This window comes from Sinohyriopsis cumingii, chromosome 5, assembly GCF_028554795.1.
Source record: "Sinohyriopsis cumingii isolate HCF-2022 chromosome 5, ASM2855479v2, whole genome shotgun sequence".
NCBI lineage: Eukaryota > Metazoa > Mollusca > Bivalvia > Unionida > Unionidae > Sinohyriopsis > Sinohyriopsis cumingii.
The window spans coordinates 11,892,407-11,902,925 of NC_142965.1; the positions used below are offsets into that span (position 1 = coordinate 11,892,407).

At 33.8% G+C, this 10,519-nt stretch overlaps 1 protein-coding gene across 2 annotated transcripts in view; it reads right to left on the reverse strand.

Moving 5' to 3' along the window:
• Positions 1–10,519, reverse strand: part of LOC149798640 (uncharacterized) — a 159,168-nt gene that overhangs the window by 75,913 nt on the left and 72,736 nt on the right. The window lies entirely within an intron of this gene.

Genomic DNA, 10,519 nt, shown 5'->3' on the forward strand with positions numbered 1-10,519 from the left:
ATTTCAGTTGAGTGAGAAGGGAGACACCGCTCAACTCGGAAGAAAAACCCTCCCATGCAAGAGGTTTACATGCATGTTACAAGTGTCAGAAAGCACCGTCAAAGCACAACCATCGATCTGACTTTTCCAGGAAGTATTTGCAACTTAAGGGTTCAAATATGTGCCCTTGTCATCAATAACACAGCTCTAGGTACCCGGAGTTAATTCATTCTTTCCTGTCATCTTTGACAACAATTTATTGGCCTCTTTTACTTTTCTTTCATCTTCCAATTACTGTACATGTATAGCTTTCCAATTCCAGAATTAAACAATGAGGTACATGCAGATGTACTTATTTTTCCGAAGGCTGGTCAGTGATGTTTCATTGAAACATTGAACAGAATGATAAAAACAAAATATATGGTCATTAAAACATTCAACTACAAGCATCATTTTTCATCAACAATGAGCAAGCAGTCTTTATAGATACATCATGTGTGTGCACAACTTTCATATCCTCTGAAGCAATTATTGCAAATGAATTTATAACACCTCTTCTGCATGTCCAAAATTAGCCCCTTGCTCACAATTAAAACAACATTCTTTCTTATTCAATCAAACTAAATTTAAACATACAAGACACCAATTTACCATCTTTATACTATGTTTTTCAATGACAAAACTTCTCTTTTTTTATATGTCCAAACACTTGGACATGAGTCTGAAAATAAAGTTTTTTAGGGGATGGGTAAAAACTAATTTATTACTTACCTGCTGCTATGTTATTACTGATATTAAAACTTTGTTGTTTTGGGGAATGGGAGGGGTGACAATATAAACCACTATTTTTGCTGTATTTCTGCCCTCGGCCAAAAAATGAATTTGTTTACAATGATGATGCAAAGCAGTCAAATTTTCTGAAGTCCAAATTGTCAGAACTTACAAGCATAACCAGTTCAATGGTAGAGTTGTCTCCCCTACACTATCTTTGCTACATCTGCCACATTTTAAGGTGGGAGGGTCCAGGCATGTAATCTTCCATAGTTACTCTGCAGTATGTTGACAGAGAAATACAAATAGCTGGCTAGGAAGAAGAGCTAGCCTCCCATAGCAGTAAACGCATGGGTTTAGGGCAAGTAGAATATCTCAAAAATGGCTTGGATGACAACTATTTTCAATTGCATCAGGCTGTTTAGTACACACTGTTTTGCAGAAATGTCATCTAGGAAAACGGCTTGTGTTTGCACTGTGAGCATCACATGGTATAAAAAAATTACATTCGGACATGAAAAAATGCAGGTATAAATTTGGGGTTGGAGGTGCATAAATGTCTTCTGCTATGAACTGCCATTGACTTCTCTGGTCAAGTGGATACTCTTCTTAATGCTTTGTTTTAATATAGGTATCCAAAATATGAAACATTTTGACCTCACTTGTATATTTGATTTTTTATTATTTCAGTCGCTGATTGCGGCATTAAATTTGTACATAAAAACTGGCCCCTGCCCCTTTAATTATAGTACACAAATGCTGAAAGAACTCTATAATGTCCTTGGTAAATGTCAACTTACATACCTAAGGTCAATATACATAATGTAACAGCTGATAATTAAATACCAGCTGAGTTGGCACATTGGCTGGGTGTGTATGGTACTGTATAGGTGCCTATCATATGACAAGCAGTGTAGGTCAAGCTATATATAGATCATACCCTACCTGATGTTTACTGACCTAATAAATGTCAAATGAGGGCAAAAGGAATATGTATTAGCAGACTGGATCTGCCCCAGTTATTTACAAGACCTGAAGCAAAAATAACTGAAATGAACTCAGTTATTGAACTATTAAATCCAATACAATTTTCAGATACCAAATGGGTGAAAACAACAAAATGCTGCACTGATGCATTCTAAACCCATATCCAGAAAACTTGCTAGTGAACGGAAGCAAATATCTCCCATACCAACACCCACCCACCCCACTGTTTATTTGCCAACAACAGGCCAAATACTTTACTTTTAGTAGGTGATTACCGGTATAACTGTCATACAGTAATTTTACTGCCACTCAAATTAATTTTTTACTTAATCTGACTGTATTACAAGTCATATGATTTGATTAAATGTACTGGCGAACATATGAAATGCATCAATTTCAATATGAAAGTGTACTGAAGAGTTCCCATTTAGAATTAAAAATTTTGCATTTGACATAACTTTACAAGTGGGGGTATGAATTTCTGGTGATTCAGCAGTTTAAAGTTTTTAGTTTCAGCAGGTTTAAAGTTGTTTTTTTTTTTTTTGTTTGATAACCAATTCATTGATGCATAGTTTACATTCTGCCTTGTTTGTTTCTTTCACATAATCATGCGAAACTCACTAGCTAAAGGAGTGAATATTCAAATACATGTACACATTTTCCATCTGAAGATTTACAAAAAGTATTCAGATGTTTGATTATTCATTTCTGTTCTAACAACTGCATAAAATAACCAAGGTATCTTTTAGTTTCAAAGTAGTGTATTATAACACTGTCCCTCCATTTTGCAAGAAATCATTATGAAATCAAACATGAGAGATGTTTTGAAAGAAAATTAAGCAATAGCAGCAGTAATTTGAAAGAAATGGCCAGTTTAACAATGTAATTTTTCATTATGAACAATCCATACTTCTCTATTATCCATCCATATAACTACACCAACAACTTTTTCTTTTATATACAATGCAGAAAGAGCAGGTGTTCAGTCTGGGAGGGAGGAGACAGTGCAATTTTCAGATCACCTTGACACGCTAACCTACTGTACATAAAACACTGTAATCAGCTCATTAACAATCTTGTTGCTTTTTGGGTTTAATTCCATTTCTCATGCAAGAGAGGTTATATATGGCAGCCAATATAATTGGTGGAGGGAGAACCTGGGAAAACCCTGGTATCAACCACCCAAGGGAAGCCACTGGCAAGCATTCTCACATACCCATAATGGCCAAGTGGACATCTCACTGATATTACCATATATGTTCATATAAAAGTTGGATCAAAATGCAAACAACATAGATGCATTGCATGCTATAATGGCAGATCTGGGGCTATGATGTCTGTTTTGGTGATTAGTTGCAGCAAACAACAAACACAGACTTTGAGTTGCCAGTGTAATATATGGTGGCAGTTTGTTGTTCAACCTGACTTACCCACAAGTATAGTCCGTAGATCTATAAGTAAATGCAAACATATAAACAGTACAGTTTCAAGCAAGAACATTACCCTAGTTTGCAGGAGGATTCAATTTGGCCATCACATAATTATGTAATACCATTATAATAAATTACATAATGCTTTGGTTGTATAATATATTCTAAGTTTGTCCCATAAGTGCTTTTAATGTTGCAAGTTGTCAAATCCATTTAGCTGGCTGAACAAAATGACACAACATAATGAAACAAACAAACTAAGAGACTCAAGTGAGCCTGATATCATCCACATGACACACATAAATAAGTAACAAGTATGTGCATATGTCAAACATAATCATGTAACTGATCTAAGCTTATAAACAAATTGTGATAAAAGTCTGTTCAGAAATGATTTCTGCATGTTAATAAGCTGATCCAATCAGATGGCAATGCTTTATTTTGTATGCACGGATTTTATTCATAATTAAGGTCCTAATGCAGTGGTTCTTAACCCCTGGGTCATGACCCAAAACTGGGTAACCATGTTTTTTTGAAATTTCCTGCCAAAGTGGTTTTTAAGCATTTAATGGGTTGCAAGGCTAACACCACAAACCCAATCAGCCCAAAAAAGTTAAGTAGCACTGTCCTAATGATGGAAATCTATACTAAGTGTGCTCAAAATCTGTTAAAACTTGATTAGCACCTGCAATTCTAATACAGTATTTGAAAAACAGCTAATTGTATATAACTGCAGAACTCAAACCAGTTGGAACTGGCCTAATTACGTATGAATCTAGATTTATTTGAGAAATTTCAATGCTGGATGCCTATTTCAGCTGCATAAGAAATAGATTAAGCACCAAACATTATGTATCATTCAGTGCAAGTTCTCTGTGAAGAACTTTCTGCATTTTGCACTTGAAGAAATGTTTATTCTGGATGTGTCTATCAGGCATTCAGATACTTCCCAGATCATTCAAGCTGATGATTTCTCTATTATTTTTACTATTAAAAGCCCATTTAAGGATGCTTTTACTTTGCTTTTTATTCCTGATGTAAAAAAAGAACGGAGTATGGCAGCCAATAAAATGGATGCTTGAATATAATGACTGGAAAACTGGCAACTGGTTCTGACAAATGGCATTGAAATATAATCATGTTAATTTAAATGTCAAATGATGGAATTTCCAGGTGATTAAAACCCTAAATTTCACTGTGCCAGTCAGGCTAGAATGACACATTTCATCACCCAACCTGAATTAAACTTCTGAAATCAATGTTTCAGTATGCATTATACTGACATGATCTCCATGTAATCCATGTAACAATTATGCAGAAATTATTACAAACCTGTGTTACACAATGTCCCATAGGTACAACACTAACAATTAAAAGTGAAAGGGCATGTTATGGATGGAATGGCTCTCAAAGCAATATTTCCAGCTAACTGTTACCATATTATGAAGGAATTGCAGTCCTTGTTTTTGAGCTTTAAATTGTTGCCATTCCAACAAAATTATCAACAAAATAACCTTAAATATACTCATGGAGCACTGATGCCCCACCAATGCCTAAATGCAAAATTTTACCAGCTGCAACATACAAATAAATAGAAGGACAGATGGGGAAGAAAATTGAAGGATATAAACTGGTGACACTATTTGCTCTTTACACAGTTTTGGTAAGGAAGAACATTCCTCATCTTTAATGTTTAACAATAGAGGTGTCCAATATTACCAGCATACTGGTTTACCATGCTAATTTTTCCAGTGGTATGTACCATGATACTTTTTCACTGTACTGGTACATCAGTAGTTTCCATCAGTAAGGAATGTATGGAAATTCCCAACTAATCTTGTTCCGAAATTAATGATATTAACCTCATGTTTTCATTTTTCAGGGCAAAATAATTCTGAATATTACAAATATAATTATATTTATCATCTTTATATTTATGATCCATTAATCGCATGTTAGATAGTGTCATGCATTTCAACATGTTGACTGAATGTTATGTTGTGAAATATATCTGAGAAAGCTTGGATTTATATATATGTCTGGTTCATCTCAATATCTGATCCAGAAACTTCAACAAGTTCAAAACACAGCTGCTCGGATCATACTTAGAGTACCACGATCAGAGCACACCTCTCCGCTGCTCTGTACCCTACAATGACTATCCATTCGATCCAGAATCAAACATAAAATTTGTTCTCTGTGCTACGTTTCACTGTTGGACTCTAGTTCAACATACCTATTCGACCTCACCCATGTGTACACACCAGCAAGATACTTACGCTCCTCTTCTGACAATCGTATACTCATTATTCCCACTATGAAAACAAAGTCATATGGACAGCGTTCTTTTGCATACCTGGGCCCAGCAACGTGGAATGAATTGCCCACTGAACTTTGACACAAAGACACAGTGATCCCATTCAAGAGTGCTCTCAAAACTCACTTATTTCGACTGCAAGAACAAACTTAAAGACCTAATAATGTTTCCTACCTTAAATATTCTCAGCATGTTTTTTTTTGTTTTCTAATTTCATGGTGTTTGTTTTTGTAATCATATATGTTTTTTATTTTATAGGTGTTGTCTAATGTTGTAAATTGCTTAGAGTTTCTAAAGATCAGACGCTATACAAAGTCTTCATTATATATATATATATATATATATATATATATATATATATATATATATATATATTTATTTATTTATTTATTTACTAGCATATATTAATGTCTTAAGTACATCTATTCCCTTCTAAGATTGCAAATCATCCTATCATTTTCAGGACAGCAGTTGTTTTCTGTTTTGACTTTAATGTTATTTCCCAAGTCCAGAAAGAATCTTCTGGTTTGTTGAGTTTGTTTAATGTTTACTGGATGTTAACTGGCCACCTCTGATAAATATCTTGCCCAGGTGTTGGCATACCAAAGTTTCCCTACCTATTATATCAATAGTTTAACTTGTAAATTGTATGTTACAATGTCAACATTCATTAATTTTATCAACAATCACTCTTAGGTCAACACAATGTCTTTCACACATGTCAGCTATAGTGAAAGTTTAATCATCCCACTTTCCTTAATTTCTTGATTACAATTTATCAATTTATACATCAATTAACATACATATAACAACTTCATAATAATATATAGTACTGATCATTTCATTGGGGGGGGGGCATTTTCTTTTCTTTTATCAAGATAAAAAAATTCTTCCAATAATATAAAGGGCACAACATGATGTTATTATTTCTGCTATAAATCGGTAGAAGATGTTTCTCAAGCTACTGACAGATCGCAATTTAAAATTCAAGTGTCAAGCTACTGTCCTTTGGTCTCTAAAGTAATCATCATATCGCAGTATGTTCAGAAATATGGCAGTACCAAATTTTTCAAAGTACCCAGCTCTATTTAACACCTTGACTGGTACTGATGCTAATTTAAGGGTTGGATCCTATAGTTTCATTAGGAAAAGGGTAACTGGTTTTGCTTAAAATGTCAACCTTTTTATTTTTCATTTAAAAGTGCTATAGTGATCCCTCACAATAACAATTTATATATACTGCTACCATCTTATAACACAGGTATTGTCATGGATCCCTTTAAATTCATCCCTATTTTAACTTTATTTACGCTCTTTGCAGATAAGAACCAATTATCTGTTATACATGGTCCAATGCTTATAAATAAGAGTCTTTGTACTGGCTCAAGTGAACAGCAATATAACAAGGAAGTAATGTCGAATTCACCCTCTTGACCTGCTTCTGTAAGTGAGATTTACAGGGGAAACTGGAGCAATACAAATTGCATCTAAAACTTTTATAAACAGTCAAAAATCAGGTAATATCCATTTTAAAATAAAGAGTCCAGAGGAGTTAACTGATTGTTATGTGTATGCGTTCATGTTCTCTTTGATGAAGTGATGTACATATTTTTGTCAGCAAAAATGTCCAAAAGTGTGCTATTTTAAATGCAACAATCTTGAATCTGAGACCATGGCAATGTTAATGGTGGTTACAACAGTTAAGCCACCAGTAGTACCATATATACTTGCTAATAGGTTGGGACCAACTGCAACCAACATAGACCCTGATCTGCTGTTGCAGAATACACCAGCATTTAAGAGTCTGACATGTGTTGTTTCTTCATCTGACTAATCCTAACAAAATTGCACAGACACAGATCTGCCAGTGCATTATGTGGTGGCAGATCTGAGTCTATGCCATTTGCAGTTAGAGTTTATTTAAAAATAAATATATACGGTATACTCTCTTTCATAAAAAAATAACCCTAAGGGCATCACATGATTTTTTCTGTTACCATATGTACTCTCTTATAAGTCTAGTCAAATCACAAACAACAAAGAACTTGATCTGCTGTATCATAATACATCTGCACATTAGGGTCTATAATGTTTGTTCTACTGATTAGTTACTCCTAGCAAAATGCCGGTGCAATGACAGATCTGGGTCTGTGCAATTTGCAGGTGGACTCTTCTTATAAGCAAGTATAAATGGTACATCTTGCCTATTCTTTCCAATTAACGTTCTCATGAATTTTGATGACTCTCTTATGCTAATGACATGTATTATGTTTCGACAATGTGATACGGAGACATTCAGACTCCAACAGGGACATTACTATAACACTTGGGCCAGCCACTTTGCATCATTTTCCAACAGAAACATTACTATAACATGTGGGCCAGCCACTTTGCATCAATTTCCAACAGAAACATTACTATAAAACTTGGGCCAGCCCCTTTGCATCAATTTCTAAAGGAGGATCTTTGTCAGGCAGTACTTGTAGGATATTTTTTATGCCACTTGGTTTGGCACTATCTCTGTTTAAATAAAATATACCTGTGAATAACAGACAAAAAACAATGCACATGCACTATGATTATAGTTGTGTGAAATGCTCTCCAAGTCCAATTTTAAAATTTTTAAATCTTTTGTAACTTGACTAAAAATGATGATGGAAATGCAATTTTGGTGGTTAGCTTATTTTTATTTGTCTCTTTAAATATGATTTATAATTTTAGCACAAAAATCATACTGATGCTACGGTTGTTTTGACATTTTAATCTTATTTAACTTCACTAAGATTGAAAATGGAAACAAAACTTTCAGGTTATCTTATTATTTAAGTCTCATGCCAAGCTCCAGTGATATTAGGAGGTTCTAAACATGGTTTCCAATTTGAGTTTTCAGCATAGGTTAGGGGCCTCAGGTGGCCAAGTGGACTAAAGCACTTGCTTTTACTGATCACTGACATCTCACCTCGTATCCTCAGTTGTTTTGTTTTTTACAGTTTACTGACAATCTCACCTCTGAGAAATGGTGCTAACTCCAGAACAAGAACAACAAATCAGCATAATTAAACTTGTACAGTGCCTAGTTCTGCAGTCACAAGTTTAAATATTTCCAGGTTCTGTGAAATTGTTTAATTTCAGGAATGTTTCAAGTCTCCAAAAAATAACGAGTCATGTGCATTCTCTTTTTATTGAAGAGATATTTCTGCATTCATATTACAAGAAACTGGAACAAGAGTCCTTCAAAGAGGCATATGATCTACTGGCAGAATAGAACTTCCAGGAAATAAGACCATTTCTTTCTTTTAATTCTGAGAACTAAAACCATTTCTAATATTATTCTGAAGGAAAAAAAAGATTTTCATATTAGCTGCTTATATGTTACATTGACACCATTTTCATTTAGGACCAACCAGACAGAAAACAATCTGGCAGAAACCCCATGTGGAAATGTCTTTCTGTTTTGGAGAAATGACGATAAAAAGATTTTTAAGATGGCTGCCACGGTGGCCATAATGGATTTCAGATTAGCACTATTTCCATTTATGACCAACTAAATGTTGTCTTGTTGGTGAAAGCACAGAACTCATTTGCGAGAAACTCCATGTTATTATAACAATCCATTCATTCCCTCTGATGTCTCATCTGTATTTGGGATTCTATATTTGTTCCATAACAATGCAGAACACCTGACATCCTTGCCTTAAAATTTAAAACAAAAATATGTATATCAAGAAAATGACTAAAACTGAGCACAGCTTAGTCCAGCTAAAATTGCTGATTAATTGTATTCATTGAAAGTGGGTAATGCTTATACTTTTTTTTACGGCTTACCTCTCTCTTTCAAAGTTATGAAGCCATAATAAGTGTCAAAACTTGAGGAAATGGATGAAGAATTTGCCTTTGATGCTGAGCCAAAAAAGAATCAATTTTAGGCTGCAGTTAAATCAACAAACAACTTATTTCTCTACAGCTTTTTTAAAATTTAATCCCAAAAATGTTAAATGTCCTATCACAAGTCCAAAAGTATGGAAAGTTCTGAATCAATTCCAATAGTTTTGAAATCAAGTTAGAGGTTATAAAAGTGATTATATAGTACAGTATATATATATATATATATATATATATATATATATATATATATATATATATATATATATTAAAAACAACATGGCATTTAAAGTGTTGGTATAAAGCAAATTGATATACCAGTACTACTGGTATATCAAATGATGATCCGCCCATTGTGCAATAATATGAATATATAAACAATCTTTCAACTGCAAGCCTATAGACCAATGATGAACTTCCACTCATTAATCATTAATGATGTATGAAAATAACGATAAAATGTATAAAAAAATCCCCGTTTTCTAAATGAATTTAACATGAACACAATTTCATTGCAATCTTTTCTTTTTTCCATTCCCCTCTCCTCTATCATGCATAAGGGGTAACAAACGAGAAATATGGAGTGAGAGAAAAATAATTTGGGTTGGATGAAAACCTCAAAACTGAACTTGCACCAAGTAACGTACTGGAATATAGTTCATTGTAAGTGTATGTTTACACTTTCCTTGGGATCTTATCTACAGTGTTCATAATATCAATGATACATAGTTGCAATAGCCTGTTGACACTATAGGCTAAATTTGTCAGTTTATGAGGCACACATACTGTAATGTATTTAATGCTTTATTGTTGTTGTTTTTTTAACCTATTATAATGTTCTAAATTCAATATGAAGATGTCTCTGGACCTATGAATGATGGTAAAGTTAAGTCAAACCGTCAAAACGAAAAGGGGCAAGAGAGAGAAAGATAGAGCTTTTTGGTCAATAGTAATGTTAATTAAAGCAGAATAATGACCTAGAACAACTGTAATATATTAAAATATTTTAATTACCTCTTGCTGGTTCGTAATTTTGCTTAGTTTCTATTCCATGCTAATTTTCACATGCCAGTACACGAATACCTATGCTCTACTTTCTTCATAAAAATAATCTTTCATGTTTAAATCATAAGTGTGTCTTATACTGATCTAA